General features: G+C 38.7%; 1 protein-coding gene, 1 non-coding gene and 1 pseudogene across 4 annotated transcripts in view; all 3 read right to left on the bottom strand.

Moving 5' to 3' along the window:
- Positions 1 to 14,391, bottom strand: part of RBM46 (RNA binding motif protein 46) — a 51,770-nt gene extending 37,379 nt beyond the window's left edge. For 2 of the 3 annotated variants that reach the window (XM_012508012.2, XM_003257867.3), the window contains exon 1: positions 14,221 to 14,391. The gene's annotated coding sequence lies outside the window, so the exon portion shown is untranslated. Of the gene's footprint in view, positions 1 to 13,981; positions 14,145 to 14,220 lie in introns of those variants that run through there. The other variant, XM_003257868.1, reaches the window with a different exon arrangement.
- Positions 5,158 to 5,351, bottom strand: LOC115836204. The gene has a single exon (XR_004031179.1). It is a non-coding gene; the product is annotated as a U2 spliceosomal RNA (small nuclear RNA).
- On the bottom strand, positions 8,437 to 8,546 carry LOC115836201 (annotated as a pseudogene).
- Positions 14,392 to 26,521: the final 12,130 nt, after the last annotated feature.

Genomic DNA, 26,521 nt, shown 5'->3' with positions numbered 1-26,521 from the left:
AAGCTTCAAAGGTACCTGGGAGTTTGAGGCTGCAGTGAGCCGTGATTGCAAACCACTGCACTCTGGCCTGGGCAACAGGACAAGATCCTGTCTGAAACAAATCCCTCAAAAAATACATTAATAGATTTTTTTACTACATAAAAATACTTTACAAGGCAAAAAAAAATCCATAAAAACTAAGTCAAAAAAATTACACAGAAAAATGATCTGCAATACATCATAAAGAGCTAATTTCCTTAAAATAAAAAGGACAGCATGGTGTTATAAGGTACAGACTCAGGTTCAAGACTGGCTAAAAAATCTGAATCCTGGTTCTTCCTTTACTAAGCTCTGACTTTGGACAAATTATTTAGCCTCTCAATGTCTATGTTTACCTGTCTTTAATAAGTAGATAATAATAGTTTCTACCTCAGGGTAGAAGGATTCAGGGGATTCAGAATAAAGGGTTTAAAATAGGTCTTTGCATATAAGCACTATACATGTATTTCCTATTATTATTACCTAATAAAACAGTAAGAAAAACAAACTGCACAGCGGAGCCTGCAAATTCAAAATGCATTCATTTGTTCAACAAATATTTATTAAGGAACAACTATATTCTATGCACTACTCCTTACATCTGGGACATTATTAGTAAATAAAAGGCCAGAATTTCTCCCTTGCATAGCTTACACTCTAATGGGGAAAAAATAACAGATGATTAAAAAATAAGCAAATGAGAGGTAAGAATACTTAGGGAAAAAAGGAACAGGAATAGGGCACATGGGTCAGTGGAAGATTGACAAGGGAAGAGAACTTGCAAATTTAAACAGGAAAGCTAGTGCAGACTTCACCAAAAAGGTAACCTTCCAGCAAAGAATTAAGGAGCCTACCCATGCAGTTATCTGGGAAGAACATCTCATATAAATGGAGAAACCAAGACAAAGTCCTTATATAAAGGTGTACTTGGCATGTACAAGGTATACCTTGTAAGTTAGGTAACTTCTTATAAACTTTATCTTTTATTCTGAGTTAAATGAGGAGCTACTATAGATTCTGAGCATACGAGTAATAGGTTCTTTCATTTTAAAAGGATCATCTGGCTGTTACGTGGGGAGTCGGTAGAAGGGCAAAGGTGGAAGCAGTGAGACCATTTAAACGATTACTACTAAAATCCAGGCAAGAGATGATGGTGGCATGGGCCAGAGAGGTTGAGGTGGAAGGGATAAGTGGTCTGACTTAAGATATATTTTGAAGTACATCCAATAGAATTTTCTGACATACTGTGAGGTAAATAGGCAAGTGAAGGATGATACCACAGTTCTGGCCTAAGCAGCAAGGAGAGAGATGAAGACTGAGTAGAACTGGTTTTAGGGGTAAGATCAGAGTTCAGTTTTAGGTATTTTAAATTTGAACATCTAACGATCACTCAAATGCTTTTACAAGGCTCTGGCAAGAAATGTTAAGAGGTCAAGAAATGAGACCATAAGAAATGGAATCGACCGTGCTCCTAGAAAGTCCAATGCACCATCTGAAAAAGGCAGTGGCTACTAAACTCCAGCAAACTAATACAAGAGAATCCAGCTTGCCTAGTTATACCAAATTTTCCAATTTTTCAAAATCTCTCAATATTTAAAAACTGAAAATTAATTTACTTTTAATTTTCATTACTGTTTGACATTAGTTGTCAAACAGTAATGAAAGTGTACAGACCAAACAAAACACCTGCAGGCTTCCTATGGTTCAAACTCTGGGCTGCATGAGGGCAGAGACCACTTCGGCCTTGAACACTTTCTCTAGTACCCACCATTGTCTTTGGCACACAGAAGGTCCTCAATAATTACCTGCTAGGAAGCCCACCAGAAAACTCAGGGAAAACTTAAGACTGCATACACTGCTAGCATGTATGCATTACTGAAATTATCCTTTTAGAGGGAAATTTGATAATAGTTATCAAAATCTAAAATGCACATGTTTCATAATTACTAAAAATTTAACCTACAGATATAACTGCAAGAGTATACAAAGATATAAGCATAAGAATGTTCATTGAAACACTGTCTATAGAAATAACAGTCTAGAAAATATCTAGCTGCTCTTCAGTAGAGGACTGCATCAAAAATCAGGATACAACTACACAAGGAATGTTATGAAGCTATTAAAGAATATCATAGATTTGCGTGTACTGATATGGAAAAATATTCAAGAAATACGTGAGAAAGAGCAAGTAGAAAATATATTTACTTTCATATCAGCTGTGTATGTGTTGTTTTAAAGATACACATGTACACATTCATAGATGGCTGTGTAGGAATATAAAAATGTTGAAACAGTTTACAAGGAACTTTACTGGTAGTTATTATTGGTGAGTAGGAATAAGCAGTCAAGTAACCCTTACTTTTCACTTTTCTGTGATTATCAAGAGCATGCACTACTCAATTAAATAAAAAGCCCTTTCAGGGGTTTCCCAGTTCCTAAAAAGTAAAATCTAAACTCTTTAGAAAGCCATAAGGATCTCTTCATCATCTCTCCCCCCAGCTTCATTTCTTATGATATGCCAACAACAATGCTGACCTATTTGCAAATTCTCAAATATGCCAGGTGCTCATAGATGTTCCTTTATATAGATTGTTCCTATAGTCCTTCTGTACTTTCTTGGCCGTTCCTACTCCTAATATTCTCCAGGAAAACCCTCCCTGACTCTCCCTCTCAACTCTAAATCAAGTATTCCCTTATACATACTTATATCACAGAATCCATTTCAGAGTCCCGTGACTGTCAATTCCCTCCATCTCCCTCCCACTACCAGACATTGAAAAGGGTCTAGCCTTTCATTTCTGAATCCCAAGCACCATGCAGACTCCCTGGCATATGATAAATGTTCATTCAATGAATGAGACATGGAAGGAGAGACATCATGATTTAACTAAAAATGATGCAACTGTGTGGAAGACCTGAATTCCAGTTGTTGGTCAGGAGATTTTGGCAAGTACTTTACAACTCTGACCTTTACTTTCCTAATCTATGAAATTCCATTTTACTTCTACATTTAATGATTTGGCATATTAAATACCACATATAATGACAGGCACTTTATATACATTATCTCATTTATTCTTTATAGTAATCTAAATATTTTTCTTTCCCATTTAAAAAATACATAAAACGAGACTAAGAGAGAAAGTAATAGTGCTGTTAAATTGATAAGGTAAATACAGTATTCAAATTAGAAATCTGTTTGCCCAAATGCTGGGCTACTAACTCCTACTTGTATTACCCTAATTTTAGATATTTAAAATTCACATCTCTGAAAAGCTATGTGATTTACCTGAGTTCATATAACTTACAAATAGCAACACAAGTACCTGAATCCAGATTTTTTCACAATTTTTTTAGATTATAACATCAAATCAATTATTCATACCTTCTCTGAAAAACTATTGCATGCTTTTAAAACAATCCAAACATTAACTTAGATGGAAAAGTTCAGCAACAAAACTTTTGGAAAATCCTTAATAAAAGTAATTTCAGATTTATAAGAGACCTTAAAAATCATCTAATTCAACCACCCACCTGATATGTGTATCTTCTTTATAATAATGCCACAAAGAAGATATCCATCTTATTTTTGATTCTTACAAAGAACTCATTATCCTCTAGAGCAACTAAACTTTGAATAATTATTTAAGAAAGTTATTTCTTATAATGTATCATAATCTCTTTCCTGGTAGCTTTCACATATCGATCCTGATTTTAACCTTCTGGCAAAAGTGAACCTGCCTCTTTCATATAATTGCATTTTAAAGATGATTCACTTCCAAGTACCTGGGACTACAGTCATGCACCACCACATCCAGCTAACTTTTTATAGAGATGGGGTTTCAACATGTTACCCAGGATGGTCTCGAACTCTTGGGCTCAAGTGATCCACTGCCTTGGCCTCCCAAAGTGCTGGAATTACAGGCGCGAGTCACGGCACCTGACCTCATTACCAGTTATTTTAACCAGACACTTCCTAAACTGGCATCCCTTAAAACATTGTTCCAGAGGTGATTTAACAGGTCTCCAAAATGTGTTCCATGTCTAAACACATCTGAGAAATCACTATACATCCCTCTTAAAAGGATCACAATGATCATCTGCGTATTTAAGGCCAAGAAAAGTTTCAGCTAAAAAGAACTTTCCAGCTTTAACTCAAGTGTTTCAGCATGATACCCTAATTGTCCTTGGCCTATCTATTAAGTTTCTACAGAACCACTGGAAAATGCTACTTAACTGTTTCTTATATGACATAGTTTATGTTCTCTCATTATCCTGTCTCTTCTTCCTTCAAAGTGTGGTTGGCCAAAATGGAAAACTCCAGCAATACAGAGACACAGCACAATGGTGTTCTACAAAGCTGCATGCTATTGTTGGTTGAAATTCAGCATGCTATCAACAAAAACCTCAAATCTGCCCCGCCCTATATCAAGTAACCAGATTTTAGAATCAACTTAATCTCATGTTATTAGATTCAACCTGCCAGTCCTTCCTACCTCCTATCTGATCTTTTACTCACTTGTCCCATGCATGAAATGGCTAACTTCTCCCCCTTTTCCAAGATAAAACTTTTCATATTAGCAAACTTAAGAGCTATCTGTCCAAATATAAATAGAAAACATATTAAAACTTCCCTAGTTTGACCAATGAGTAATAGAATTCTGCACTGTCTTAAATAGTCAACATTGTTTCATAATTGTAATATCATGGAATATCTACCCATCAATACAATCTGGGCCCTGATAATTCATTTTAAGATGTATTTACGGCTGGGCGCGGTAGCTCATGCCTGTAATCCCAGCACTTTGGGAGGCCGAGGCGGGTGGATCATGAGGTCAGGAGATCGAGACCATCCTGGCTAACACGGTGAAACCCCGTCTGTACTAAAAAACAAAAAATTAGCCGGGCGTGGTGGCGGGCGCCTGTAGTCCCAGCTATTCGGGAAGCTGAGGCAGGAGAATGGCGTGAACTGAGGTGGAGCTTGCACTGAGGCGAGATCGTGCCACTGCACTCCAGCCTGGGCGACAGAGCAAGACTCCGTCTCAAAAAAAAAAAACGATGTATTTACATTTGAAAAATAGGTATATGTGATATTCTGAAGAAACTCATTTTGCTTTTTCTAAAAATTTATTCCCCCGAGGGGAATGCACCATACCTGGAGGTACTGCAATATCAAGTCGATGAGTGCAGTAGATGGAGCAAGCTCCTATTCCCTCTCCTTGCTCCAAAAATCCATTTAAGATTTGTCCTTAGCACAACATATCAGAATCTCTGGGACACATTTAAAGCAGTGTGTAGAGGGAATTTTATAGCACTAAATGCCCACAAGAGAAAGCAGGAAAGATCTAAAACTGACACCCTAACATCACAATTAAAAGAACAAGAGAAGCAAGAGCAAACACATTCAACAGCTAGCAGAAGGCAAGGAATAACTAAGATCAGAGCAGAACTGAAGGAGATAGAGACACAAAAAACCCTTCAAAAAAATCAGTGAATCCAGGGGCTGGTTTTTTTGAAAAGATCAACAAAATTGATAGACTACTAGCAAGACTTACAAAGAAGAAAAGAGAGAAGAATCAAATAAATGCAATAAAAAATGATAAAGGGGATATCACCACCGATCCCACAGAAATACAAACTATCATCAGAGAATACTATAAACACCTCTACACAGATAAACTAGAAAATCTAGAAGAAATGGATAAATTCCTGGACACATACACCCTCCCAAGACTCAACCAGGAAGAAGCTGAATCCCTCAATAGACCAGTAACAGGATCTGAAATTGAGGCAATAATTAATAGCCTACCAACCAAAAAAAGCCCAGGACCAGACAGATTCAAAGCCGAATTCTACCAGAGGTACAAAGAGGTGCTGGTACCATTCCTTCCAAAACTATTCCAATCAACAGAAAAAGAGGGAATCCTCCCTAACTCATTTTATAAGGCCAGCATCATCCTGATACCAAAGCCTGGCAGAGACACAACCAAAAAAGAGAATTTTAGACCAATATCCCTGATGAACATCAATGCAAAAATCCTCAATAAAATACTGGCAAACCGAACAAATCCAGCAGCACATCAAAAAGCTTATCCACCATGATCAAGTGGGCTTCATCCCTGGGATGCAAGGCTGGTTCAACATACAAAAATCACTAAACATAATCCATCATATAAACAGAACCAAAGACAAAAACCACATGATTATCTCAATAGATGCAGAAAAGGCCTTTGACAAAATTCAACAGCCCTTCATGCTAAAAACTCTCAATAAATTAGGTATTGATGGGATGTATCTCAAAATAATAAGAGCTATTTATGACAAACCCACAGCCAATATCATACTGAATGGGCAAAAACTGGACGCATTCCCTTTGAAAACTGGCACAAGACAGGGATGTCCTCTCTTACCACTCCTACTCAACATACTGTTGGAAGTTCTGGCCAGGGCAATCAGGCAGGAGAAAGAAATAAAGGGTATTCAATTAGGAAAAGAGGAAGTTAAGTTGTACCTGTTTGCAGATGACATGATTGTATATTTGGAAAACCCCATCGTCTCAGCCCAAAATCTCCTTAAGCTGATATGCAACTTCAGCAAAGTCTCACGATACAAAATGAATGAGCAAAAATCACGAGCATTCTTATACACCAATAACAAACAGAGAGCCAAATCATGTGAAACAATTCACAATTGCTTCAAAGAGAATAAAATACCTAGCAATCCAACTTACAAGGGATGTGAAGGACCTCTTCTAGGAGAACTACAAACCACTGCTCAACAAAATAAAAGAGGACACAAACAAATGGAAGAACATTCCATGCTTCATAGACAGGAAGAATCAATACATGAAACTGACCATACCGCCCAAGGTAATTTATAGATTCAATGCCATCCCCATCAAGCTACCACTGACTTTCTTCACAGAATTGGAAAAAACTACTTTAAAGTTCATATGGAACCAAAAAAGAGCCTAATTGCCATGACAATCCTAAGCAAAAAGAACAAAGCTGGAGGCATCAAGCTACCTGACTTCAAACTATACTATAAGGCTACAGTAACCAAAACAGCATGGTGCTGGTACCAAAACAGAGATATACACCAATGAACAGAACAGAGCCCAGAAATAATACCACACATCTACAACCATCTTATCTTTGACAAACCTGACAAAAACAAGAAATGGGGAAACAATTCCCTATTTAATAAATAGTGCTGGGAAAACTGGCTAGCCATATGTAGAAAGCTGAAACTGGATCCCTTCCTTACACCTTATACAAAAATTAATTCAAGATGGATTAAAGACTTAAATGTTAGACCTAAAACCATAAAAACTCTAGAAGAAAACCTAGGCAATACCACTGAGGACACAGTCATGGGCAAGGACTTCATGACTAAAACACCAAAAGCAATGGCAACAAAACCCAAAATTGACAAATGGGATCTAATTAAACTAAAGAGCTTCTGCACAGCAAAAGAAACTACCATCAGAGTGAACAGGCAACCTACAAACTGGGAGAAAATTTTTACAATCTAACCATCTGACAAAGGGCTAATATCCAGAATCTACAAAGAACTTAAACAAATTTACAAGAAAAAAATCAAACAACCCCATCAAAAAGTGGGCGAAGGATATGAACAGACACTTCTCAAAAGAAGACATTTATGCAGCCAACAGACACATGAAAAAATGCTCATCATCACTCGCCATCAGAGAATGCAAATCAAAACCACAATGAGATATCATCTCATACCAGTTAGACTGGCGATTATTAAAAAGTCAGGAAACAACAGGTGCTGGAGAGGATGTGGAGAAGTAGAAAGACTTTTACACTGTTTGTGGGACTGTAAACTAGTTCAACCATTGTGGAAGACAGTGTGGCGATTCCTCAAGGATCTAGAACTAGAAATACCATTTGACCCAGCCATCCCATTACTGGGTATATACCCAAAGGATTATAAAACATGCTGCTATAAAGATACATGCACATGTATGTTTACTGCGGCACTATTCACAATAGCAAAGACTTGAAACCAACCCAAATGTCCATCAATGGTAGACTGGATTAAGAAAATGTGGCACATATACACCACGGAACACTATGCAGCCATAAAAAAGGGTGAGTTCATGTCCTTTTTAGGGACATGGATGAAGCTGGAAACCATCATTCTCAGCAAACTATCGTGAGGACAGAAAACCAAACATTGCATGTTCTCACTGACAGGTGGGAAATGAACAATGAGAACACTTGGACACAGGGTGGGGAACATCACACATCGGGGCTTGTCATGGGGTGGAGGGTGGGGGAAGGGATAGTATTAGGAGATATACCTAATGTAAATGACGGGTTAATGGGTGCAGCACACCAACATGGCACATGTATACATAATGTAACAAACCTGCACATTGTACCCTAGAACTTAAAGTATAAAAAAAACAAAGATTTGTCCTCAGATAGAAGACATATCAGATATTAAACTGGTAAGAACACATATTATACTTGATCTTGGCCAAAAGGCCAAGAAGCCATAGAAACTCACTTATTAAAAAATAATAGAGTTATATTATAAAGATCTATCTCCAGAGAGGGACAAAAGGCTATTCAGCTTTCCCTCAATTCCTCCTTTCTTGTTCATTTCAATATAAGTACTATCTCATTTATCTTTATATTGTTTTTAGGTTCTTATAATTTACTAACCTCACACATTTATTGTTTTTGTTTTCCAAGAAGGAGTCTTGCTCTGTCACCCAGGCTGGAATACAATGGTGCAATCGTGGCTCACTGCAACCTCCACCCCCCAGGTTCAAGTGATTCTCCCTCCTCAGCCTCCCAAGTAGCAGGGACTACAGGCATGTGCCATCATGCCCGGCTAATTTTTGTATTTTTAGTAGAGATGGGGTTTCACTATGTTGGCCAGGCTTGTCTTGAACTCCTGACCTCGTGATCCACCCGCCTCGGCCTCCCAAAGTGCTGGGATTAAAGGTGTGAGCCATCACACCCGGCCTACTGTTTTTTTTTTTTTTTTAACTGAAGATTTAAGATGAATATCCTCACACATTTATTAAATGGCAGAAAGAGAAAGTAGAAAATAATTTTTATCAAGGGAAAAGTCTTATGTCTGTATTATCAGCTGCATATCTTACACTATACTTCATGGACAGATTTATGTGACACCAAATGCAATAAATAAAACAATGTACTATTAATAGATTCAGATAAAAGAAATGTTATTTTTTGTAATCAGAACCATTAATAAGATAAAGACTGACCAGGTACGGTGGCTCACACCTGTAATCCCAGCACTCTGGGAGGCTGAGGAGGGCAGATTGCCTGGGGTCAGGAGTTCAAGACCAGTCTGGCCAACATGGTGAAACACCATCTCTACTGAAAATACAAAAAAATTAGCCAGGTGTAGCGGCATGTGCCTGTAATCCCAGCTACTCAGGAGGCTGAGGCTGGGGAACTGCTTGAACCTAGGAGGTGGAGGTTGCAGTTGAGAGTGGTTGCAGTGGAGCTGAGATCGTGCCACTGCACTCCAGCCTGGGGGAGAGAATGAGACTCCATCTCAAAAAAAAAAAAAAAAGATAAGGACTGACTGAGCAACCAATTTCAGTCTTTTGTCTTTTAAAAAATTCAATATTTTTCTATCACCATTTCTTTAAAATTAAGAGCATTTTAAATGATATAACTACCTTTCTCAACTTAACACTGTTTGACTCTAGGTTTTGCCATTACACCATCACTGAAGATTTTGTAGTAAGAAAATATTAGAACTGCAAGTGGACCTTAGATGACCTCCAATACTGTAGACAAGAAAACCAAAAGCAAATACGGTGAAGAGTTCTGCTTAAAGTCACAAAATTAGTAATCGAAAAGACCAAGAGCCCAAACCATGGAGCCTCAGAAATTCATAACTCTGAACTCTCTTCCATAATTTAGTCGAGAGAGTCTTTAATGGCCTCGACATCCCACAGGATATCATACTGGCCCACTACACTAAAGATCATGTTGATAAAATGTGAATAGGGAATTGCGAGATATGTATTTTTTAAACATGCTATAGGAAAAACAGTGAGAGAAAAAATAAGAATCTAGTTAAGACTGTTGCAAAAGTTTTTGCCATTAAAAGTAACGGCAAAAACCGTGATTACTTTTGCACCAACCTTAATATGGTACCTTACATACGCTACTTACTGGTTATAGAAGTAATAAATATGCTCCCATTTTATCCAAAATGTAGAATTTAACTTAATAAACAAGACTTTTTTTTTTTTTTACTACAATTCATAGCTACCTCCAAATGGCTGATTTCTGCAATCCAACCCCTCTCTACAATTACCTTACACATCTATTTTTTGGGTTAATTCATGTCTCTAAAGTTCTATTTTTAAAGACATTACCTAGGTTTTTACGTTGAAATAACAGGCCAGTCCATACACATTAAAGGCTCCTTTTACTAGATAATGACTAGAAACATATGCTAGACTTTGTATATCTCAAGAAATCTCAGTCAAAATATTATAAAAGCTTGAAATTACAGAAGTAAAAGACGCACAGAAGAGTCACCAATCCTGTACTCTCTTTAGAAAAAAAAAAGCGTTATCTCAAAGCCTCCAAAACAAAATATATGCATGTGTATAATTCACAAGAAAATTCAAAATTCCCTAACTTTAACATATTAATTTAACAAAAGTATATTTCTAAAAGAGGCAAAATTCAAGAATAGCCAGAGAAATATAATCAAATCTAAAACAAGCATACAATACATTCATTCTAAAATACTCCAGAATCAACCTGTTACCTAAATATCCAAGAAAGCACAACTATCCTATACATTAGAGCAAAACTGACATACCAATTGAGGCTTCCAGACTCAATTTGTCCTCTGCCACTTTCAGGTGTGGAGTCACACTACAAAGCGTTCTAAAAACTTGTTTCCTTACCCTGCTGACCCAAGTAATCCAAGTAAGAGAAGGAGGGATTCTGAGCAGGAGAATGACAAAAATGGTTTTGCAAACTGAGAATGAGAAATTAAAAGTTGTGCCATATTTAACTCTAGCTTTCAGATATGTATTTTTTTCCCTAAACTGTGGACTTTCAAAGATTCCTCTCTAGCTCACTTTCAAAAGAAAAAATAGAAGAAAGGAAAAAACCTCTCTAAGGTATGAAGCAAAAGGCCAAGACAGGATAATAAATCACAAGCTATTCAAGTAACAATCTCTGAATCAAGCCTTTATCTTTAAGTGCTAACTATATCTCCTTTAATTTTAACCTTCTTAATAATTATAAAAAATATATATTTTCAAATTTGTACTGCCTTTCAAAAACAGAAAGTATATTAATAAAAAAAGACAAGCACAATTTAAGCAAAACATTAATGAAAATTATTTAAAGGAACTGTGTCAGCTGTATTAACACTACTTCAATTGAAACTTCATCTTCCAAGTTACTGTAAAAATTTAGAAAGCTGTGAAAGTGAACATTATATAATCTTACTGTGGGTTTTAAAAACTCAATGTAATAATGAAAAAAATTAAGAATATCAAAATGTGCCTTTATAGGTGCACATTAAATGTTTATGACAGTCCTTGAATTACATGGTACTAAACCGCTGATTTGTTAGTTCAGTTGTCATTTAGTACATGGAAACCATGGTTGCCAGGTCAATGGAGGTTTTCGGTTTGTTTTTAAGCAGCAATTCATTTTAGTGACAGACTGCACTACAGCCAACATGGTTGGAAAATGAGAAGAGTTAATCAAAAGTGTGTGGATATGGAAGTCTAAAATTATTTCGAAATAAGTGTATAGATGGATCAGTTCAATTCCATTTTAAGTTGTTTTTATTAAAGAATGAGAGCACATTTTATTGCTAGAAGTTAAATATATAATGGACAAAAAGTTTTAATATTAAGTTTAAATTCAGAATGACTTAAAAATTGAACTACTTAAAAAAACTGTAACTAATACTTTTAAAAAATATTGCTTTGAACACAAAGGTGTATATGCTCTTTGAATTCAGGATAAAGATATTTACATATTCTTGTCCAAATTAAGTACACCATTCCTTACACAAGGTCCTTCATAATCTGTTATTTTAAATCTGTTACCAATTTGAACACAGAGATCACATTTTCTTGCCTCATCAATCATCGGGTAGTAAAATGAGAAATAATATTCGGCATTAATATGCAAATCTGGACAATTTTTACAGCAATTACTTGATTTGTATTCACAAACTCTACTTAAACTGACATGTCTTCCTTCTCCTAACAATAAAATAACACCATTAAACCTGAGGCTTAATTTCAGTCCATAAACTGGGTTTGTTCTCATTAATAATTCTTGTTTCATGATATATCCAGTAATGTATATATTTTAAGTGTTGATATGTATTATATTTGGCAATAATATTCAAGTCCATTACTCCAACCTCAAGTGAAAATTAGCAATCAAAGCAGTGCCTTAAGCAGAAAGCATTAATATTTAGTGATTGCAGCACTGTCATCTTTATGTCTATAAAGATGCAAACAAATTTTATTAACAATGCAAACAGATGCAGACAGATGCAAACAAAGTTTAAAGTAGAATGTTTTAAATGTGTGCCCTGAAAACAAGTCTATCATTAGACCCCCATAAGGAGATTCAATTCTGAAAAGATCCAAATGGAAGTCTGTCAAACTATATATACATCATGGTGATTCTTGAAACGAAAGTATCTTCCCATTATTTAAACAAGCAAAATTCTACCGACCCTTCAACATGTCCTTTATATGTTATTCTCCTTATACACGCAACATATCCTGCTTCCTGTTACAACGCCATTCTCAAACACAAAATCATGCCAATTTTTAAGAGGAGCCAAGACTTAAAAAGCTCGGCGGCGATGGTTCACGCCTGTAATCCCAGCACTTGGGGAGGCCGAGGCGGGTGGATCATGAGGTCCAGAGATCGAGACCATCCTGGCCAACATGGTGAAACCCCGTCTCTACTGAGAATACAAAAATTAGCTGGAAGTGGTGGCGCGCGCCTGTAGTCACAGCTACTCCCGGAGGCAGGAGAATCGCTTGAACCCGGGAGGCGGAGGTTGCAGTGAGCCGAGATCCTGCCACTGCTCTCCCACCTGGGCGACAGAGCGAGACTCCGTCACAAAAAACACAAAACAAAAAAACTCCTTATGATACTTCCTCTTTTATATTTGCCTGTATTAGGATTAACACATAACATAAAGGTTACGGGGAATTTATCAAGAATTTACAGTTAAAGCTTAAAGAACTTAAATATTACCTAAGCTAAATTTACATAGGAGAAAACTGGTGCCCAAATCAAGCAGCTTCGAAATATCTCAGAATATCAACGCCAGGATTAACTCCCGCTGGTTCTGTGGTTTTTCCAGCAGCTCCAAAGAAACATTTTTAAACTAGTGGTTTAAAAACTACCAGATGTCAGGAAACAAAGGTGGTGCCACGACGTGTGCTGCCGTCCGTATGTCGGGGTAGAGGCTAGCTATCTTCCCTGTACAACCGCGGCCTCCCACTGCCCACAGCCCAGCACACAGGAGGTACTTGGGGAAGAAACAGGAAGGAGACAAAGGCAGAGTAAAGTTCGAGGCTCAGCCCGGGCTAGAACTTCATGAAAACGACGAGGAGCCCGCTAAAGCTCACCCAGCCTGAATTCAATTCTGAAACGAGACTGTTGAATCTCACCCAGCCGTCGGGACGCCCCAGACGGCGTCCCAAAGCCTCCAGGGGACGCGCGGGCCCTACAACGGCCAGGCGGCGGCCCGGGCCTGCATCGGTCGTTGGTCGTCGGCGTGAGCGTGTCAGGAAAATAACACGGAAAGCAGCACAGGTGGGAAGCAGCCGGAAGGCAGCGGGGGAGAGCGGAAATAAGGCGGAGAGCGCAGGGCGCCGCGGGGCGGAAGAAGCCGCCAGAAGCCCCAAAGAGACTGGCCGCTGGGCCCTCACCATGCAGCGCCTGGGTGACGGCGAGGGCGCTTTCTGGCCAGATGCTGCCGGGGCGGGAAGCAGCGTCTCGGACACTTGCCCTCCCACTGCTCGACGGGGCTGGGGAAGGACGAGGGGTGAACCCCGCAGCCACCGCCGCCAGCCCCCACTGTGTATTCGGCGTGAGAGTGAGCCGGGCACTGTATCCAGCCGTTAGCAGTGGCCTGGTAGTGACCCCGTTTCCCCTTTCCCCTCCTCACCCCTTCGGGTCTCCAAATGTTGGTCCTAAATCCCGGGGCCCAACGACCAAAAACCGCCACCACCGTTTAGGGGACCAGTCGGTCAGAGCGGGGGGGGGGGGGGGTCGCCGCAGGGGGAGGGGAGCCCACCGGGAACGCTCGCGCTGGTCCTCGTGTCTCCACTGGTTTCCCAGCGCGCAGCGCGCGCGGTGGCCTAAGCAGCCCCACGAGGAGTGGTGCCTCATCCAATCAGGGATTAGCTTCGGGGCGGGGCGAGGAGGAGAGAGTGGGGCTAGTCAAAGTGCTTGGAGTGACAGGCATTTCGAGCAATTGGGTGAAGAGAGCGATTTTTAGGGTGTGGGTGGGCACGTAATAATAAATGAAGGTCGTACGTGCATTGTTTAGGTGTTTGAAGACAAGGGCTGTAGTGTGAAATTCCGTACTTAAGGGAAAACATAGATGTATCGTAATGGTTCTATTTCTTGTTTGATGTAGTCTTGTCGTAAACTGCTAGTTTGACGCAAAACAACCACTGCTAGTTTGGCGCAAAACAACCACATATATCCGGTGGACCTTTGAACTTAAGGGCTGGCGGGAGGTGGGTTATAAAGTTAAAGATGGATTTGCAAATAGGACTAGAAGTATAAAGTATAAGTGTTTTAAATGGCTAAGAAAATGGGTTAAATGAGGAGAACTAGCGATAGGCCTGACGCTACCACTAATCAGCTTGCAGAGACGTTTGGCAGAGGCGAACTGCCGAACTGGTTTCTATGCTCCTGTAAAACCAACTTTCACAGATAGGGTTGTTTGGCATTCTGTACGCATAACTTCAGTTTTGCTTCCTTTGAAGACAGCTCGAGATTAAACGCAGACGAGGAAAGAAAAAACCACCTTTAGGAACAAACTATTTATCTATAGATAATATTAGATTCATGGAATATTAGACAATAAAGAACCTAGCTCATGTAGATTTTCTAATTAACAAGGAACTTCATGCCCAGAATATTCACCGAGTAACACGGATCTCCTTATTCCCAACCTCAAGGTGATTTCTTCCACATTAACTCCTAATGTATTTTCTCCATATGTTCAAGGAACTAATGAATGTCTACCAATTTAAATTTTGTTAAAGTATATTTTTAATTTTTAAATATACAACAGTGAGGAATTAGCAGGGACTTTGGAGCCAGACAGACCCTGTTTAAAGTGGGGATTGTGAGAATAAAATAATAAATGATATTAACAAATATTGAGCACTTTTAGATGCCAGAAACAATCCGAAGGACTTTTCATATTTTCATTTAATTCTCACAGTAACTTTGGTAAAGTTACTAGCCCTACTTTGTGGATGGGGAAACAGATGCAGAAACCTTAAGTAGTTTGGGCAAAGTCATATAGCAAGTAAGTGGCTCCAGTTTGAAACCTACAGACATAATTACTCTACTGTACTGTCTCAAAATACGTCCAGAAGCAAGTAGAAAACTTGGCATAATACTAGATGCACACTGGGAGCTCAACAAATATTTTTTGTAAGCCGTCTGCCCTTTAGTCAATGAATACAAATGTCATTTTATATAAGATGTATGCATTCAAAATAAAGCAACTAGAAAACCTAGACTGATAGAACTAGTTGGCTTTGTTTGACATGTCACCAATTCTCTACCTCGGGAACTGTGATTGTTATATTGATTACTATTTTTTGTTGCTCTTTTATTTCTCCAGAAAAAGATTCTCCGCATTCTTCATTTTCATGTCGGTACCTTCTCAATTCCTAGTAATTCTAAATACATGTGTTGAAGGTTAAACTGTCTGAAATGAGGTTAGGCATATTAGTGTAAATTTAAAACAAGTAATTTCTAGGAATTGTTGTAAGATCCTTAAGGAGTCACTAGGTGGAGATGTTGTGAGGTACAAAGATTGTTCTTGGAAACAGCCTGAAAGGTTGTTGAACATTGCTGGTTTTCTTGTTTCCCTTTTTGTCTTTTTTCTCCCCAAGTATAAAGAAAACCAAATAGACAAGGGCTTCTCAACAGGCATTACAGTCAGACCATAGAACCTTGCCATAGATGAGACAGTGTTGTTTAAAGACCCTTCCCATACTTAACATTGTATGTCATTTTGGTTAGATTTTGTCTAAGTTTTTATTATCCAAAAGTTTATTAATAAGTATACTTTTCAAATGCTATGAAAACTATTTTCTGCATGTACAATTAAAGAAATGACCTTTAACTTTATTTCTCAAGGCTCCCAGCAAAAGAGATCCAAAACACTTTTATCAGCTAGAATTCTTCAGTAACAGGTTCCAAATTGGATTTGTTTTAAGATTATTTGAGCTTATGGGAAAAGGTGACCCAAATGAGTAAGAAGGAAGACGATAAGCAATGTAAAGGTGTTTGTGACTAAAAAGAAGAGTTGAAAGATACTTGGCATACAAGGGAGAAAATAGAAGGGGATCTCTGCAAACACCAGAAAGAGAAATAATAGTGACTGTGTGACGTGGGAAGTAAAAGTTATCAATAAAAAATTGGAAGGAGCTGGGTGTGGTGGCACACACCTGTAGTCCTAACTACTCTGAGTTAGGCTGAGACAAGAGGATCGCTTAAGCCCAGGAGTTTGGGGGTGCAGTGAGCTATGACCGTGCCACAGCACTCCAGCCTGGATGATAGAGCAAAACCCGTCTCAAAAAAAAAAGGAAGAGATGCAAAATTCAAGTGGTTAAAAATACTCTGAATACATGTATTTCCCCCATATAAAATGCAAGCTTTTATATCACTTAGAAGTTATTTTCATATACATTCTGCAAAATACACCCCCCCACAAAGGAAAGAGAAGCAATGGGAAATCTTTAAAATGTTTAAAATCCAACTTAGTCCTCTGTTCCATATAAATGAGCCTGTGCAGTGGTCTGGTTTATTTTCCATGTGTTGGAGCTTCTTCAGCTTCCTTTATCACTGTGGCAGTGATATGACACAGATCCACCAAAAACATGGCAGCTACTTGCATGTTTATAGGATTAATGATCTACAGCACATCGCTCAGGAGCAAGGAACTCTTTAATGTGGTGAATCTTCAATTCAAATGTCATCTCAAACCTGTTTTGGAAGTGTGGATTTTGGGTTTTGTTTTATTTTATGTATGTAGTAAGTATATTTATTCTAATTCACTGACCCTTACTTTCTTATCCTGGTTTAATGCATTCTGCCTGACACATGAATTTGAACTTTTCATTATACTAGAAGGTGAGCATCAACACCAAGATGACTACATGTGGTGGGAGAGGCACGTTAACATTGCTTTTTTCCAGTTATGGTGATGAGCCATATTTACATCCTGTCAGTGTACCTCCTATGATTAACAACCTCACTTCCCAAGGCAGCAAATCAGAACTTGAGATCTTCTTCACATGTAGATAATGGCCTATATATGGACCAAACCCATGACCAAGGCCTCAGTTGACATAGGGGCAAACTAAAGGAAGTACTCATAAAGCTAACCCTTTTCAGATTGGTATTAGTTGTTAGTTAACGTCAGAATCCACTTATCTAATTATTAAAAATAAATACATAAATAAACCACAATAATAGAAATAGGTGATGCCAGAGGAAATACGCTTATTTTTCTCTGAGAGATCTAGGATTAACTCACAACATAAGAAACTAATATATGAAATAAAAAAATAAGTTTCTGATAGTGAAGACTGATTAACTTTGGTTGAGAGAGAATGTGATTAAATCTTTCCTGTCTTATCTCACTTGATAAGTTTGGTAGTGTGCTTCCCTGGGTAACAAGTTACAATGAAAACCAGAGCTGTAAGACACCTTAGCAATCATTTGGCTGGGAAAGCTGAAATTAACTTACCCCAATCAAAGAGCCAGTTTAGCAGCAATACTGGATCTCCAACTCCTCTCTTATAACTTTCATTCTGATACTCTGGTTCTCCCAGAAACTTTTAAATTGCATTTTAAGTTTTTTTAAGCCATCATAAATATATTCCATGAAGAAAATTATTTTGGTTGAGGACAGCAGGGCCAGCATTGGTTCAGGCACTTCAGAACACCTGGCCATGAAGGATGTTTGAGGCAAAGCACTTTCTTAGGCATGACATTTCTCTCTTAGCACTCCATGGATGGCATCTTCCCTAGATGATTCCAGCTGTGACAGTCCAACTCTGTCATTTGTCACTGCAGAGGAAGCAGAGAGAGACTCCCACTTGGTGCCCAAGAGGGCACTTTGCTTGCATTTCTCAAATGCAGGAAATAAGGAGAGTCCATGGAACTCGAAGGGGAAAGAGGAATGCCATTATGACCCATAATGCAGTCTGGGTTCCAAACTAAGCATCAGATCTTTCTAATGAGTCACCATATCTCTCTTAATTTGCATTGATCAGCTTGTATGCCCAATCCCTAGGGCATCCCTGAAATCATGGGCTTTTTATGTTTTACCACTTTTTACTTACTCCACTCCAATTCTGATTCTTAATAAATTAGATACATTTCTCTCAATCTGTGTCTTAACAACACTGAATTACTAAACCCTTCTGACGAAAAAAAGAAAAAAGGCCAAAAAACAGTCTTGTTCTGCTGTCAGAATAATTAATTCAAATGTAAACTTTCAAAACATCTATAATCTGTAATTCTGGTTTTCATTAAGACTGAGTCCTGTGGCCCTATGTATGTGGGGCAGGCTAACCAGACTGAGTTAGAACTTCCTCTCTGGTGCAGTCCAGTAGCTCTGTGTAACCCAAATAGAGGTCTTTAGTTCTATTAATAAATGTTATTCTATGAGATAGAATAACTCTGTAGTATGTGTTTAGTGGGGTAAAGATTGGGTGAGTAGCTCATAGGTCAATTAGTTGGAGGTTCAAGAGGTAAGAAGGGGAGTGATCAGTGGAATGACTAAGATGTAAATTCGGAATGATTGTTCAGAAGATTGATTCGAAGATCAAATGAAGATCAAATGAATGAAATGAAGCAAGAAGAGAAGTTTAGAGAAAAAAGCATAAAAAAAAAACGAACAAAGCCTCCAAGAAATGTGGACTATGTGAAAAGACCAAATGTACGTCTGATTGGTGTGCCTGAAAGTGACGGGGAGAATGGAACCAAGTTGGAAAACACTCTGCAGGATATTATCCAGGAGAACTTCCCCAACCTAGCAAGGCAGGCCAACATTCAAATCCAGGAAATACAGAGAATGCCACAAAGATACTTCTGGAGAAGAGCAACTCCAAGACACATAATTGTCTCGAGAAGAGCAACTCCAAGACACATAATTGTCAGATTCACCAAAGTTGAAATGAAGGAAAAAATGTTAAGGGCAGTGAGAGAGAAAGGTCGGGTTACCCACAAAGGGAAGCCCCTTAGACTAGCAGCAGATCTCTTGGCAGAAATTCTACAAGCCAGAAGAGAGTGGGGGCCAATATTCAACATTCTTAAAGAAAAGAATTTTCAACCCAGAATTTCACATCCAGCCAAACTAAGCTTCATAAGTGAAGGAGAAATAAAATCCTTTACAGATGAGCAAATGCTGAGAGATTTTGTCACCACCAGGCCTGCCCTAAAAGAGCTCCTGAAGGAAGCACTAAACATGGAAAGGAACAACCAGTACTAGCCACTGCAAAAACATGCCAAATTGTAAAGACCACTGATGCTAGGAAGAAACTGCATCAACTAACGAGAAAAATAACCAGTTAACATCATAACGACAGGATCAAATTCATACATAACAATATTAACCTTAAATGTAAATGGGCTAAATGCTCCAATTAAAAGACACAGACTGGCAAATTGGATAAAGAGCCCCCCATCAGTGTGCTGTATTCAGGAGACCCATCTCACATGCAGAGACACACATAAGCCCACAATAAAGGGATGGAGGAAGATCTACCAAGCAAATGGAAAACAAAAAAAGGCAGGGGTTGCAATCCTAGTCTCTGATAAAACAGACTTTAAACCAACAAAGATCAAAAGAGACAAGACCATTACATAATGGTAAAGGGATCCATTCAACAAGAAGAGCTAACTGTCCTCTATAGATATGCACCCAATGCAGGAGCACCCAGAGTCATAAAGCAAGTCCTTAGAGACCTACAAAGAGACTTAGACTCCCACACAATAATAATGGGAGACTTTAACACCCCACTGGCAACATCAGACAGATCTACAAGACAGAAAGTTAACAAGGATATCCAGGAATTGAACTCAGCTCTGCACCAAGCAGACGTAATAGACATCCACAGAACTCTCTACCCCAAATCAACAGAATACACATTCTTCTCAGCACCACATTACACTTATTCCAAAATTGACCACATCATTGGAAGTAAAGCACTCCTCAGCAAATGTAAAAGAACAGAAATTATAAGAAACTTTCTCTCAGACCACAGTGCAATCAAACTAGAACTCAGGATTAAGAAACTCACTCAAAACTGCTCAACTATGTGGAAACTGAACAACCTGCTCCTGAATGACTACTGGGTACATAACGAAATGAAGGCAGAAATAAAGATGTTCTTTGAAACCAGTGCGAATGAAAACACAACATACCAGAATCTCTGGGACACATTTAAAGCAGTGTGTAGAGGGAAATTTATAGTATTAAATGCCCACAAGAGAAAGCAGGAAAGATCTAAAATTGACACCCTAACATCACAATTAAAACAACTAGAGAAGCAAGAGCAAACACACTCAAAAGCTAGCAGAAGGCAAGAAATAACTAAGATCAGAGCAGAACTGAAGGAGATAGAGACACAAAAAAACCTTCAAAAATTCAGTGAATTCAGGAGCTGGATTTTGAAAAGATCAACAAAATTGATAGACCGCTAGTAAGACTAATAAGAAAAAGAGAGAAGAATCAAATAGATGCAATAATAAATGATAAAGGGGATATCACCATCAATCCCACAGAAATACAAACTACCATCAGAGAATACTATAAACATCTCTACACAGATAAACTAGAAAATCTAGAAGAAATGGATAAATTCCTCGACACATACACCCTCCCAAGACTAAACCAGGAAGAAGTTGAATCACTGAATAGACCAATAACAGGCTCTGAAATTGTGGTAATAATCAATAGCTTACCAACCAAAAAGAGTCCAGGACCTGATGGATTCACAGCCGAATTCTACCAGAGGTACAAGGAGGAACTGGTACCATTCCTTCTGAAACTATTCCAATCAATAGAAAAAGAGGGAATCCTCCCTAACTTGTTTTATGAGGCCAGCATCATCCTGATACCAAAACCTGGCAGAGACACAACAAAAAAAGAGAATTTTAGACCAATATCCCTGATGAACATCAATGCAAAAATCCGCAATAAAATACTGCAAACCGAATCCAGCAGCACATCAAAAAGCTTATCCACCATGATCAAGTGGGCTTCATCCCTGGGATGCAAGGCTCGTTCAACATATGCAAATCAATAAATGTAATCCATCATATAAACAGAACCAAAGACAAAAACCACATGATTATCTCAATAGATGCAGAAAAGGCCTTCGACAAAATTCAACATCCCTTCATGCTAAAAACTCTCAATAAATTAGGTATTGATGGGATGTATCTCAAAATAATAAGAGCTATTTATGGCAAACCCACAGCCAATATCATACTGAATGGGCAAAAACTGGAAGCATTCCCTTTGAAAACTAGCACAAGACAGGGATGCCCTCTCTCACCACTCCAGTCAACATAGTGCTGGAAGTTCTGACCAGGGCAATCATGCAGGAGAAAGAAATAAAGGGTATTCAATTAGGAAAAGAGGAAGTTAAGTTGTCCCTGTTTGCAGATGACGTGATTGTATATTTAGAAAACCCCATCATCTCAGCCCAAAATTTCCTTAAGCTGGTAGGCAACTTCAGCAAAGTCTCAGGATATAAAATGAATGTGCAAAAATCACAGGCATTCTTATACACCAATAACAGACAAACAGCCAAATCATGAATGAACTCCCACTAACAATTGCTTCAAAGAGAATAAAATACCTAGGAATCCAGCTTACAAAAGATGTGAAGGACCTCTTCAAAGAGAACTACAAACCACTGCTCAAAGAAATAAAAGAGGACACAAACAAATGGAAGAACATTCCATGCTCATGGATAGGAAGAATCAATATCATGAAAATGGCCATACTGCCAAAGGTAATTTGTAGATTCAATGCCATCCCCATGAAGCTACCAATGACTTTCTACACAGAATTAGAAAAATCTACTTTAAAGTTTATATGGAACCAAAAAAGAGCCTGCATTGCCAAGACAATCCTAAGCAAAAAGAACAAAGCTGGAGCCATCACGCTACCTGACTTCCAAGTATACTACAAGGCTACAGTAACCAAAACAGCATGGTACTGGTACCAAAACAGAAATATAGACCAATGGAACAGAACAGAGCCCTCAAAAATAATACCACACATCTACAACCATCTGATCTTTGACAAACCTGACAAAAACAAGAAATGGGGAAAGGATTCCCTATTTAATAAATGGTGCTGGGAAAACTGGCTAGCCATATGTAGAAAGCTGAAACTGGATCCCTTCCTTACACCTTATACAAAAATTAATTCAAGATGGATTAGAGACCTAAATGTTAGACATAGGCAGTACCATTCAGGACGTAGGCATGGGCAAGGACTTCATGTCTAAAACACCAAAAGCAATGGCAACAAAAGCCAAAATTGACAAATGGGATCTAATTAAACTAAAGAGCTTCTGCACAGCAAAAGAAACTACCATCAGAGTGAACAGGCAACCTACACAATGGGAGAAAATTTTTGCAATCTCATCTGACAAAGGGCTAATACCCAGAATCTACAAAGAACTCAAACAAACTTACAAGAAAAAAACAACCCCATCAACAAGTGGGCAAAGGATATGAACAGACAGTTCTCAAAAGAGGACATTTATGCAGCCAACAGACACATGAAAAAATGCTCATCATCACTGGCCATCAGAGAAATGCAAATCCAAACCACAATGAGATACCATCTCACACCAGTTAGAATGGCGATCATTAAAAAGTCAGGAAACAACAGGTGCTGGAAAGGATGTGGAGAAATAGGAACACTTTTACACTGTTGGTGGGACTGTAAACTAGTTCAACCATTGTGGAAGACTGTGGCAATTCCTCAAGGATCTAGAACTAAAAATACCATTTGACCCAGCCATCCCATCACTGGGTATATACCCAAAGGACTATAAATCATGCTGCTATAAAGACACATGCATACGTATGTTTATTGTGGCACTATTCACAACAGCAAAGACTTGGAGCCAACCCAAATGTCCATCAATGATAGACTGGATTAAGAAAGTGGCACATATACACCATGGAATACTATGCAGCCATAAAAAAGGGTGAGTTCATGTCCTTTGTAGGGATATGGATGAAGCTGGAAACCATCATTCTCAGCAAACTGTTGCAGAGACGAAAAACTAAACACCACATGATTTCACTCATAGGTGGGAATTGAACAATGAGAATACCTGGATACAGGAAGGGGACCATCACACACCGGGGCCTGTTGTGGGGTAGAGGGAGGGGAGAGGGATAGCATTAGGAGATATACTTAATGTAAATGACAAGTTAATGGGCGCAGCACACCAACATGGCACATGTATACATATGTAACAAACCTGCACATTGTGCTCATGTACTCTAGAACTTAAAGTATAAAAATAAATAAATAAATAAATAAAAATAAAAGTGTTCCTTTAAAAAAATAGGAGTGGAAAGACATTTGTAATGTCCAGAGTTTAGAGAAGTCTTGGCTAAAGTATGTTGAAATTGATGGGCATGTGACTCTAAAATTAGGTTTTAGACAATCTATGTGGCTCTTATTCATTTATCCCGTGATGGAAATTATGGTGAAGCTTAAATTCCTGCATATCCTAAAGGAAATTTTTCAGCCAGCCTTCTCTTTAGCCTCTGGAAGTATTCTTAGCTGGCACAGAGGACTTCATCCTCTTCATCACTGAAAGAGTGGTTCAAGGGCATGTTCAACATTGCTCAACAAATATTTGTCTGGAACTTTCTGATTTCTAATCATGATAGCAAGTCTAATGAGTTGTACTTCAAAACATTTTTTGAGTCAAAGTGATAAGGTGGAAATACAGTGGGCTTTGGAATGAGACAAGTTACACTGTCAAATGCTGGCAGTGTAACTTTGGACATGAATTATTTAGTTTCCCAAGTCTCCACTTTTACATAAGTTACCTTTTTTTTTTTTTTTTTTTTTAGCAATACTGTTTACCTTGTCTGATTGTTGTCTGGAATAAGTAAGATGCTGTGTCAGTCATGATGGGCTGGGTTATGCTGCAATAATAAACAGTCCCACAAATTCCAGCTTAAAACAAAGTGTATCTCTCTGTGGAGCTGTGGTGTCTGTAGCTCTGATCCTAAGCAGTCATCCTTCAGCTCTTTACTCAGGAGTCAAGACTGATGGAGCATCACTAGTTGTTACATTGCAGGTTGCCATGACAGAGAGAAAGGAGACTCTGCAGGATCCTGCATGGGCAAGTCAGTGCTAGGTTCTAAAATTGCAAGTCTTTTTCAGGTACAGGCTGTGATACAAGTGGTGGTTAATTTCAGATTCACTGTATCTTCTAAGAAGCTGGTGCAGAGTCCTCTTCCTCATGCAGGTTACCTTCTGGGACATTCCAGCATCTGCAGGGCCGTTAGGATTACATGTACCCATGTGCCTGCCCCTTTCTGGCATGGAACCTGAGAATGGACAGTCATAGTCTGGTGGGATCAGCCCATCTTTGATCAACTTCCAGATCTGCTGGCTAGAGTTGGCATTGACTGTTTGGTTGGTTTCATTGGGATCCTGTGAGGCCTTTTTGTCATGGCAGAGGTTGCTGGAGGCATGCCTCTTCGGTTGCCTGAGCAAGATGCATGGCTGTGGCCACGGTACTCAAAGAAAAATAACATATCTGACTTTTTTTCTCTTAAAAATTACATTATCTTTTAGGTGAATGAGAATCAAGCAGATTTTCCTGGAACACATCCACAAGCTGAAGGCAGAGAAGGCCTGCAAGAAGCCCCTGGCTAACCAGATAGGCCCCCAAGGTTAAGACCAAGGAAGTACAGGAGTGCCCTGAGGAGCCACTTCAGGCCAAGAAGGAGGTAACCAAGACTCTGTCCAAGCAGGAAGAGATGAAGACATGAAGGCCCCCCTCTCTTATGTAAGCATGGTGTTTGATAGGGTTTGGCTCTGTGTCCCCACCCAAATCTCATTTCAAGCTGTAGTCCCTGTGAGTCCAGGGAGGGTCCTGGTGGCAGGTGACTGGGTCATGGGGGCAGTTTCCCCCATGCTGTTCTCATGATAGGGAGTTCTCACAAGATCTGATGGTTTAAAAGTGGCAGATTCCCCTGGACTCTCTCTTTCTCCTGCTGCCTTGTGAAGAAGGTGCTTTCTTCCCCTTCATCTTCTGCCGTAATTGTAAGTTTCCTGAGGCGTCCCCAGCTATAGGGAACTGCAAGTCAATTAAACGTTTTTTTTTTTTAAATAAATTACCCAGTCTCAGGTAGGATCTTTATAGCAATGTGAAAATGGGCTAATTATATCTATCAGTCACTCAGTAAAACAAGCCTTCATCTGCCATAAGAAAAAAAGATAACATTGTAATTAGCTGAATAAATATGTGTTGGATTTTGTTTTAATAAGGCATGTGTAAGTTGATTATGTACCATTTGTTGCCATGTCTGAACACAACCTCCTATGATATGTATGCACAAGGTTAAAAAAAACACAAAACCTAGATACTGTTTAGGCTGAGAACTAGAATGACCACAGGGGCGGTCAGCTTCTCACCTATGGGGTGGACACTATTGGTTAAAGTTTATAAGAAGTCACTCAGTAAAGATTTAACACTAGATTTCTCTTTACAGTAGAAACTTACCTCACTAATTCAGATTAAAAGGAGGAAAAGGGATTTTGTCTTGAGAAACAATTAAAATATTTTATATGTCCAGACTAACAATAAGCATTTACCATTTTATACAGAAATTTGAAAAATAAATTCTGACCAAATGACTTCTTTTAAGAACAGATTTATTGAATACATAAGAGTGATTTATAGTTAGTGTACTTGCAAGTAAATGGGTATAAATAAATGACTTCTTCAGAAGTGTTTGGGATCCTTAAATGATTGTCTAAAGTAATTTTTCTGTCTTGTACCCTTGGCCATGCTACTAATTTTTTTAAACTCTGGCAGAATTAAACCTTAGCCCATCCCTGTCAGGAATATCACAAAATACAAATTGTTGAGATCTGAATTAATGAGACTTTAGGTATATCAGTACATAACTTAAAGCCACTATGT

The sequence above is a fragment of the Nomascus leucogenys genome, chromosome 7b (assembly GCF_006542625.1).
Source record: "Nomascus leucogenys isolate Asia chromosome 7b, Asia_NLE_v1, whole genome shotgun sequence".
NCBI lineage: Eukaryota > Metazoa > Chordata > Mammalia > Primates > Hylobatidae > Nomascus > Nomascus leucogenys.
The sequence above is the reverse complement of the archived record's forward strand: the minus strand, read 5'-3'. Positions and strand labels throughout refer to the sequence as shown.